This window comes from Crotalus tigris, unplaced genomic scaffold (genome assembly GCF_016545835.1).
Source record: "Crotalus tigris isolate CLP2741 ecotype Arizona unplaced genomic scaffold, ASM1654583v1 scf7180000018164.764771, whole genome shotgun sequence".
Taxonomy (NCBI): Eukaryota; Metazoa; Chordata; class Lepidosauria; order Squamata; family Viperidae; genus Crotalus; species Crotalus tigris.
Window position 1 is genome coordinate 619,605 of NW_024096858.1, and position 10,649 is coordinate 630,253.

The window sequence follows — 10,649 nt, forward strand, 5'->3', positions numbered from 1 at the left end:
GTGTATCCCATCAACGATTAGAGGTCTCAACTTCCTCTTCCCAGGAACCTTCTGTGAGAAATGTATCATTTGTAAATGTTGAAATTATCTAGCTTAGCTAGCTAGTGGGGATAAGCAGCATTCTAAGTTGGGAGGATGTCATATTCAAGGAAAAAAAAGGAAAGATGAGAACGAAGAACAGTTGTAAAGTCTGAAAACTTGTTGCTAGGTGGTCGGAAAGCATGTGAACAGATTGGACCTATTAACCGGATCTGGAAAGGAAGGATGTGGCATAATTCTATGGGACAGGTATAAAGGTTTATGCTAAACCAGTGGTTCTCAACCTGTGGGTCGGGACCCCATTTCGGATCAAATGATCATTTCACGGGGATCGCCAAACAACGCAGTCCACCATTTTTCTCCCTTTTCCTTAGCTGTGCTACTCCCTTTTATTCTATTGGCTTTTGAAAGCCAATAGAATAGACTCTCTTAAATAGAGTCTAATTCTATTGGCTTTCAAAAGCCAATAGGAATTGTCCAGGCTGTCTCTGCCCTGCTGAGCCCGCCAAAAGTCCCATTCTGCAAACGGTGCTGCAAGTTGTCTGCAGCGAAGGCGAGCTGTCTGGAAGTTTCCACCCCTCCCTGCTGAGCAACTACTAAAAATGTAAGTAAAAGAGGGCCAGGGGTGGGAGGTGGGAGGCCAGTGGGCCCAGGGAGGGTTGCTGGCGCACATGGGGCCTGGCGGGTGCCTTACCTCCCTTGGGCTGGGCCAGCTGGTGGCCCAGCCAGTGATTGGCCTGCGCCGTCTCTGCCGCTTGCCAGCTACGCCTTGGCTGGCACAGGAGGCGGCACCACGCATGCGTGGCGCTCCCGGGCAGGGAAATTCCTCGACTTACGACCAGTTGGGTAGTCCTTGACTTACGACCAGTTGGGTAGTCCTCGACTTACAACCGGTTGGGGGTCGCGGCATTAAAAAGGTTGAGAACCACTGTGCTAAACTAATCTGGGGTCTCTTACTTTCATGTACTGAGATCCACCAGCCTTTGCCAAGGCTTCAATAAACTTGTTATGCTTTCCAACACCTTTGGATTTTTTATTCCTCACACTTTTGTGTCTGCTGTAGCACTGCCTCTGATCTTAGTGTATCTACTTGGTAGTTCCTGCTGCATCCATGTGTATACAAGGCAGGGGATGCCTTGTGTCGATTAATATTGGGATTAACGAAATGACATAAAACATTGCAACATCAGAAACATTGCAGGAGATATTGGAAAAATGGAACCAGAAATTAATAACTATAGTATCAATACTATTACTAATAATGTCTGCATTTATGGGCCATGTCCAAAATACTGGACTATGTCCATAAAGTGAAGGAAAGACGGATGGAACAAATGTTATCTCACAAGTCAAAGAAAGTACCAACAGTGGACCTACAAATGACAAGGCCAAGAGCAAGTGATTTGGAAAAGGATGCTTTTCCTGGAATACAATAGATACTGGCTAATGTTTGAAAAATATAAATGATAAGCTGAGTGGTCACCTTTAAAACATTTAATGATGAAGGAAATAAAATGTAGAATTCAAATAATATATTGTGACCAATTACTAAATAACATTTGCTAAATAATAAAAAGATCTATTGTTTCATTGAAAAACTATAAACTATCACTAAAGGGCTCTGGGCAAAATATGATACTGTGATGCTGCTAATTTAAAGAAACTCAACTGTAAAAAAAGCCCCACATTGCATAAAACACACAACCTTTTCCTGTTCCTCTGAAAGACAGATGAGTCTTGAATCAGATTCTCTCTTTATACAATTTTGAATCATGGACATTCCATTTTAATCAGAGATTGGCCAGGAAACATAAATCTCTCTTTCTTCCCCACTGCTAGTCACCTCCACCTCTGCACATCTATTCTTCTTGTTTGCAACTCTGGAATTATTCTGTGTTTCCTAAAGAAGCATTCCTCCTCTCCAGCCTGGAGGGATTGGGGTAATTGAATTTTATACATGTTTCAGAATGTGCAGCTGCTTAACATAGAACCTAGAATCATAGAGCTGGAAAGAACCTTAGCATTCTTGTCCAACCCCCTACTCAAGGCAGGAGCCTTATACCATCCCAGTCAAATTGTTGTCCAGTCTATTTTTGAAAATCTCCAGTGATAGAGCACCCACAACTCCGGGAGACAAACTATTCCCTTGATGAAGTGTTGTCACTGTCAGAAAAAAATTTGTACTTCTAGGTTGGATCTCTCTTTAACAAGCTTCCACCCATTGCTTCTTGATCTGCCCTCTGGTGCTTTGGAAAATAAGTCAGTGCCCTCATCTCTGTGACAGCCCCTCTGCTACTGGAAGTACAAACTACAAACAAAGTACAAAGTATCTCAAATACTGGAAGTACAAACTACAACATGCAGAACTTGGTGAAGTCTGTCTGATAGGCTGTGTATAAGAACATCTGAGTTCTGCTGGCCAATGATCTCCCTTCACAACAATGCTCTTTGAGTATTATTGAGTAAATGCTTTGAGGAATAGCAATTTCTTATTCTTTTCATACATGTCTTCCTGTTTAATAAAGCCTTAGTGAAATCCAAGAACTTCTCTTGGTCTCTCACCCATCCCTGCCCCATTCACGAATCCAGTTTCAGATGCCCCAGGCAAATTATATCCAGAAGAACTGAAGTCCTCCTAAACATTCCAAGGTCCATCCTCCACCCAAATTAATTTCCTTATCACCAGTTCATCAGGATGCAGTGTGCCAAGTATGGCTCAATGAGTTTCCATCAGCAGAAAGGAATTGTTATATTTCCCCCCAATAGAGAATAGAGAATAGAATAATTCTTTATTGGCCAAGTGTGACTGGACACACAAGGAATTTGTCTCCGGTGCATAAACTCTCAGTGTACATACAAACAACAAAGTAATATAATCATAAGATACCAATAGGAGAAGGTCATAGACAAGATGACAAGGACAATAGTACTACTGTATAGCCATATTACATCCTTAGACATAAGACAGTACTGTGGTATTTATGTGTTCAGCAGCAATTCACTAAGCTATAATAAGGAGCTTATTTAAGAATAAATCATAATCAAATCTTCAACAGATAAACAACTGAACTCCAAGAAACTGTTTTCTTCTGAACAAGCAGCTAATGGATTCAAAATTAATGCTTCATTTTTAAGATCGAGGCCATATTTTTGTGATGCACCCTCTACCATAATTGAGATGCTAAGATAATAAGTTCCCAAGTTTCCCATAAGCAATTCTCATTTTTTTTCTCACATTAAAATCTCTAGTCTTAAAAATGTTTTATTCAGAATAACTTTCTCCAAAAGGAGACTCTCCTTTGAGTTTTTGTGTGTATTACTATTGTAAATGTTTTTCTTGGAATTGCCACATATGCATTATTCTTAGAGGGAATGTATCTGTTGAGTTTCTGCATGAAAAATTACTGAGAGATTGTTTCACATTGATACAGCTTCTCAGTCAAATTACAACGAGAACCAGCTGGAAAGAAGTAAAAATCAGAAAGGTAAAAGGCAGAAGGCTCTTTATAGTCTGGCTTCATTAGACTTTTGGTTTGTTATCTCTGCTTTTTACACCATTTTCTATCAAATTCTCTTACAATGTGATGGTTTTCTATCCTTAAATATCAACAACACTGATGTGAAACTGCACAGAATGCAAACAAGACCCAATGTCCTCTTGGAAAGATTGTTAGTTCAGGGTGAGCTCCTTGATCTGATTTAAGATTTTCTCTTATGCACTCTTATTTTGTTTAATAATAATGTTTTCAACCAGTTCACAAATGATTTTCTGCTCCATATTTTAATGCCAGCGTAGTTTTTAAAAAATCCTTGTGTGGGCAGGGTAGTGTTCCCTCAATGGCTAGAGCATTAAATTCCAGTGTCATTAAGAACTCATTAACCCTTCTGCATGTCTGAGGTTGGCCCCTTCAAAACACAAAAATGATGTTGATCATCTCTGTACTACCATTATTCCTCTGTCTATAGACAAAACCCACATTTTAAACACTATCTCTTACAGCATGAGATTTGAAATAGGAAAGTGGAATTCTCCTGTCTTCTATTAGTTCAATAGCAATCCTGTCCTATACATAACTTCTTTTGTTGTTTTGGGCAAAATTGCTGTATGATTTGGATTGGTCCATTTTGGGACAAGCAAGTTGTTTGCTTGTGAGGCCTGTAGGCTTTTTTTGCCCCAGTGCAGAGTTTGTTCAAAAAATAATTCTAATTGCCTTTCATCTGACTTTCAGACTTATTTAGATTAATTAATGGAACTTAATTTATACTGAACTTGTATACCATTTGATTAGAATAAGGCAAAGGTAAAACAACAGTTCCATGTGTACCAATGGAACTGTTTTGATGCTTGCTGGATTCCCTGACTCACTTTGCTAAAATTATTTTAATTAATAATAAAAAACAACTTGGCATGCTTTAAGAAAAAAATATGTTAAAAAAACATCAAAGGCATACAGAGGCTATATAGGTAGGCTTACTCTATTTGCAAGACATAAATTGGGTCAAAGACAAAAATGAAAGAGGAGCACAATGGCAAAGAAAATTAAGTTGCACTTCTCCTTTGTAGATCTGCACTACCCTCCATTCTGGGATGCTTTTTATAAGCTGTCCAGGTGGGTCTATTGCAGGAATCTTCAAACTTGGCCCTTTTATGACTTGTGGACTTCAATTCCCAGAATTCCTAGCCAGTGTGCCTGGCTGAGGAATTCTGGGAGTTGAAGTCCACAAGTCATAAAAGGGCCAAGTTTGAAGACCCCTGGTCTACTGCAACTTGACATCACTAACTCTACGTCAATAATATATAACTCAATAATATCCAGTGATTGTCTTGATTTTTGTAGTTGATCCTGGAAGGTTGTATGAATGGTGGGATTCAACCTCATTAGTTTGCCTTCCAGTAAAAGATTATTTTGTAACAGCTGCACATACCATGGTAGCCATTTTGTGAAGAGGACCTTATTCTCAATTGCAGTTTTCTGCCTGAGCATGGATGACATGCTCTGAAGATTGGTCTCAAAGTTGCTTACTAACTTTGCAAGACTTTATGTAATAGCACTGAGCATGCTTGAGAATGTTCAGAGTTAGCGAATAGATTTTAGGGAATAGAGAAAAATGCTGTTATTCTGGCATTCTTAATAGATGTTCAAATACTGCCAGTTGGAAATTGCTGGCAGGGATCTTAACTAACAAAAGCATATCTTGCCTTAATAGCTCATACCCCAGTTACCTTAAAATTAGATTATTGCGTTATGCTCATTAAGGACTTATTTTTGACAAGCATCTGGAAACAGAAATTGGAATGGAGTAAAGCCATTAGATTGCTATTGGAGCTTGGCATTTTGATCGTGTTTTTTTCTTATTTTAATTAAAACATACTGGATGCATTTTAACTGTGGGCTGACTTCAATTCAAAATTCTTCTGTTAAATTTTCAAAAAGCTTTTCCCAACCTGGATACCCCATTGAATATATATCAATTATTATAAAGTCCATACAGCTGAAGAAGACACAGGTTGGGAAGATTGTTTAAAGCCATATACATCTTGGGACCTGGCTGCTTTAAAACATCATGGTCTTCTACATGTTCTTTCCCATGTGTTTTCAACATCTAATAAGACAGTATTTCAAATCTATAGGCCTGATGAAGCTGGGCAGTCAGGTGCAGGTAATTTGTGAAATAATGCCCACTTTGGGAAACATATTGCCAACTGAGATTGTTTGACCTGGCATGTAAACTATGGCTTTTAGAGATTTAATTCCAAGCTGCATCACTCTTGGTTATTAACCTTCTCTCAGACCTATTTCTGATGAGAACATATAAAAAAAATCTTTCATCCAGTATACCTGTATGTCAGTAGCTTCAATGTGGTGATAGACACTCCTTTAAGTCATTTTTAAAAAAGAAATGAGACAAATTCACAGAAGAGCTGTGACACCTTAGTCACATCTATTAAGTAGAAATGAAATGAAACATTGTATTCCAGAAGTGTCTAGTTGCCTTCTGTTGAAAGGAAAAATAATCAGATGCTGGATTTTTACTCCAGACCAGATCTTAGCAATGGTGTTTGGCAAAACATTGTTCTGTCATTTCATATTTACCAATATTAAACCATGCAGGTAGTCCTCAACTTGAGCCCAAAGATTCTGTGGTTAAATGAGATATTTGTTAAGTGAGTTTTGCCCCGTTTTATGGCCTTTCTTGCCCCAGTTGTTAAGTGAATCACTGCAGTTAAGTTAGTAACATGATTGTTAAGTGAATCAGGCTTTCCCATTGACTTTGCTCACCAGAAGGTTAGGAAAGGGGATCGTACAATGCCCAGGACATGGCAACCATCATAAATATGAGTCAGTTGCCAAGCAGCTGAATTTTGATCATGTGACCATGGGGATGCAACCACAGTTGTAAGTCTGAAAAACAGCCATGTCACTTTTTCAGTGCCATTGTAACACTGAACTGTCACTAAAAAAGCTGTTGTAAGTTGAGGACTACCTGTATTGTATTATTTTACTCACCTCTTCTCTCGGCTTTCTGTTAGTCCTTGTTAATCCGTTTCACTTTTTTCACTGCAAGACCACATTGATTCATCTTAATCCTTCTACTCCCCTCTCCCGCCTCCTTCTCCTCCTCCATAACCATGCACATTAAAACCTCATCCATCATTGTTTTGTCTCCAGCTTTTTAATCAAGCCTGTGTGCGTATTGGTTTGAGCATGTGGCAGTTTAATTACCCTCTTGAATACATGAAACACATCTTTGTCATATCTGCTTATATCTGAAGAGAGCCCGCCTGGCTATAATGCTAATTAAAGTGGGATGATGACAATTTCTCTCCATGCCCAAATTATATCCCATCTGTCTCGTCCCGTGTTCACTCTTTGGATTAATCGAGGGCTGGGAAAGGTTGTTTCCTTGGAGTTTTACCTAATGCAGGAGAGAAGATTTAGTTTTAATGATGTTGTGGGAAAGAGGAGGAGGAGGAGGAGGAGGAGGAGGAGGAGGAGGAGGAGGAGGAGGAGGAGGAGGAGGAGGAGGAGGAGGAGGAGGAGGAAAAGTAAAAATCAGGTGTATGCCAAATTAAAGGGAAATTTTAAAAGCTGCCTTATTAATGTTTTTCTAATCTATCTGGCTATCTATTTCTACACTGGTTTCATGGCTCCTGGTTTCTGAAAGCAACATGAAACAGCAGTCAATTCTTTTACCACTGCTTACATCTTTTGTAATGAAACAGCAAGCACTTACAAGCTATTGGGGACTTATTTATCATAAACAAAGCATCTCCAGAACACTGGCTTTTAGGCACTTACAGTATTATTAAAGGACAAGCCAAATGCCTAAACCAATATAGAAAAGTGTTTAAAGAAGAGAAAAATAAAACTTGAATTTTTTTTTAATGAACCAGACCTCTCTCTCCCTTATTTTTTCTTTTAGATCAAGTGAACCATTTGGAAGAGATGGTGTTCCTTTATTTTGCATCCTTCCAATGTTATATCACTTGTTCCACTGGGGCTGGAGCCACAACAGAATATACTTACCTGATTCTCTGAGAGAGATTTTCCCTCCACAGGTGGCAGCATTTGACCTTATCTGTATCAAAAGCTAAAAGCCTGGAATGGAGGGACTGCTAGGAAATTTTAGAAATGCTAGGCTAGACAGGGAAACAGCTTAACTTAAAGGAGACATTACCATACAGATTAAACTGCTTAAAGATACTTATTTTGTTTGTAATGATCTATGTCTGCAGCAAATTGAACTGAAAATTTTTATTTTATCTATAAATAAAACATCTCTACTTTGGGGGAAGGTTTATTTATTTGGAAGTATTTTCCAAAAGTCCCTTGAATGGTGACTGGTGACATACAGTAAGAAATCTTTTAGATCAGTTCTTAGCAGTAAACCAGTCTTGTTATAAATGGTTTTAGGGCTCTGGTGTGAAACATCCTTATGGTTTTTAAACAATGTTTATGACTCAATATGATATTTGAACCCAGCTAGGGCAGGACTTATATAACAAAACATTAAACATTAGCTTAATGCAGGGGTCTTCAAACTTGGCCCTTTTATGATTTGCGGACTTCAACTCCCAGAATTCCTCAGCCAGGACCCCTGGCTGAGGAATTCTTGGAGTTGAAGTCCACAAGTCATAAAAGGGCCAAGTTTGAAGACCCCTGGCTTAGTGTCATAATGTGAAAACCAACAGTTAAGTGTCTCAAAGGTGCTTTATCAAGAGGCAACTGGACTTTCTTGTTTTTCTTTGAAGACATTTGATTCTCATTCAAGAATGAAGCTTCTTCAGGTTCTTCAATCATACACTACAGTTGAGAAACACTACAACAGTTGCTTATTCATTAGACCATGTCATATAATGATGACCAGCACAGTTTGACTTGGAAGACAATCTATTATATATACAGTATTAGGGGTCTCCAGCTTTGGCCACTTTAGGAGTTGTGGACTTCAACTCTGAGAATCCCTCAGCCAGCCATGCTGGCTGAGGGATTCTGAGAGTTGAAATCCACAAGTCATAAAGTGACCAAGGTTGGGGACCTCTGATATATAGAATTTCTTAGAATTTCACAATAAAATGCTTGATTCAAACGCAACCCAATCTAAACTTTAAGGATAATATTAGGAACTTTAACTGGCTCTTGAAACATATTGCCATTACTAGTAGAACAAGAGTGCCAAAATAGTGATTTAGGGGTTCCATGTAGTTCACTAGCATCCATTTTGTGGCTTCTATGACCCCCTAGAATAGGTAGAGATAGATCTACTGAAGAGGTGGGGAAGTAGAGTTGCCTCCTTAAAAAAGCACCCTAGGGACTACCAATCCCATGATTACAGAAAGCTCCCTTGAGTTTCATGATCTTCTTTGAGCTGGAACAAGCTCTTGGCAAAGTAGAAGAAACAATGGATGGAATCTAATCAAGGAGAGAAGCAACCTAGAACTAAGGAGGAAATTCCTGACAGAATGATTAATCAGTGGAATGGCTTGCGTCCAGAAATTGTGGGAGATCTAGCATTGGAGGTTTTTAAGAAGAGATTGGACAGCCATTTGTCTGAAATTTCAATTTCTCAAGCAGGGTTTCATGCCTGAGAAGGGGTTGGACTAGAAGACCTCCAAGGTCTCTTCCAACTCTGTATTCTGTTATAAGATAGACCAGTGGTGGCGAACCTATGGCAAGCGTGCCAGAGGCGGCACTCGGAGCCCTCTCTGTGGGCATGCGTGCCATGCCCCGGAGATGGCAACCATCCTCTTCAACCAGCTGCCCGCTAACTTTCCGAGATCCCATGTGGCCGGATGCATCCCAGCACCCATGCGCTTGCTGCCCTTTGTGTGCAGGGGCCGATGATGTCAGGCAGCAGCCGCCCCAGCACCTGCCTCGCCTTGCCCTGCAACATGGCACCCCTGCCCTGACTCGCCTCACCCCGCAGAACCAGCCTCCTGCCCACCGCCCCACCCACCAGAGACCCTTGGATCACCCCCAACCCTGCCTGGCCCCCACAGGCATCCCTCCCCAGGAGCAACATCGAACTGGCCATGCCCACCTTGGCCCCGCCCACCTGTCTGCCATGCCCAGTGTAGCCATGCCCACCCAGTGGGCCACACCCACCAGCACCCGGCAATACATAAGTGGGTTTTGGGTTGAAGTTTGGGCACTCGGTCTCTAAAAGGTTCGCCATCACTGAGATAGACATTACATTTTCTGAAGCTCAATCTCCTACATATCGACTCAAAAATATGCTCCAATAAATTTAACAAGACAAGTTTAGGGTCATTTACTTTTGGGTAAATTACATTTAGTGGAATTGATGTATAAAATATGGATATTATAGTGCATTGTAAGAGGCAACTAATATGTAAAGTTATTGTTATCATTCATGTAATAATGCTTAGGAATAGTATGTTATGGTGATTTATCAGCAAAACTGCTCTTTACTATGTTCAAGGAAATGAGGTTGAAAATTGGTGTAAGGATTAAGCAGGGTATGTCCTAAAATGGTTACCTTTACCACTAGATTCCTTTCCTTTCCTTTCACACAGAGCTTCATATGCAAATACAACTTCATGCACCTAGAGAATACATTACCATTTATTTTAATATGTTAGGTCATAAACAGTAGCTTAACTTCCCAATTTGTATACAATTTTTACAACATAAAAAATCATATTAGAAATAGGGATTTATAAATCAATATTTCAAATGATATAAAATATTAACAATGATATAAAATACTGTATTTGATGAAACAAGCCTAGGGTTCAAGTTCTTGCACAGCCAAAGAACATGAATTTTCTGACTGAAAAAGGATTATTTTCCCCCCTGCTTAATATTGAAAAGAAGTTACGTAAGGGGCCTTGGCTTAGGATCTGTATACCACTAAAACTTTCATGTCTTGTTTGATTGTAATATTCAATTGGGTGAAACGGTGCATCATGGGGCAACCATTTTTTAATCAATTACCTCAAATGGACTAATAACTGATAGAATGTATCCAATGGGGCTACCCTTGAAAAGTATTCGGAGACTACAGTTGGTCTAGAATGCAGCCGCGCGAGTGATAGTGGGCTCGATACACCCACGTTACATCTATCCTCCGTGAGCTGCACTGGT